Source organism: Penaeus monodon, chromosome 34 (genome assembly GCF_015228065.2).
Source record: "Penaeus monodon isolate SGIC_2016 chromosome 34, NSTDA_Pmon_1, whole genome shotgun sequence".
NCBI lineage: Eukaryota > Metazoa > Arthropoda > Malacostraca > Decapoda > Penaeidae > Penaeus > Penaeus monodon.
Genome location: NC_051419.1, coordinates 28,215,799 through 28,216,289, shown reverse-complemented (window position 1 = coordinate 28,216,289; position 491 = coordinate 28,215,799).

The window sequence follows — 491 nt, the reverse complement described above, 5'->3', positions numbered from 1 at the left end:
ATGACCAGTGGGAAAGAGAGAAAGAGAGAAAAGGAGAGAGGACGAAGAACGGAGAAGAGAGAGGGACGAAGGCAGGAGAGAAAAGGAAGGGAGAGAGGAGAGGCAGAGGGAGGGAGGAAAAGAAAACAGAAGAAAGAATGTAAATGTGAAGAGAGTGGAGAAAGGAGCGAAGGAGGAAAAATGAGAGAAATTGGAAGATGGAAGGAGATAAGAGAGTAGGGATAATAACAGACAAAGGGAAGAAAGAGTGAGAAGATGAAAGGAAGGAGAGAAGGAGGAAGAGTGAGAGAAAAGGGGAGAGGTGAGACAGAATAGAAGGTGGGGAAGAGAGAAGGGAACAGAAAAGGAGGGAGGGTAGGAGTAAGGGAGAATTGGAAGAAAGGAGGGACAGGCAGAGGAGAGGAGGAGAAAAAATGGAAATGATAGAAATGGAACGAAATTGTAGGAAGAGAAAATGGGAAGGAAAAGGAATAGGAGAAAGGACGAAGAAG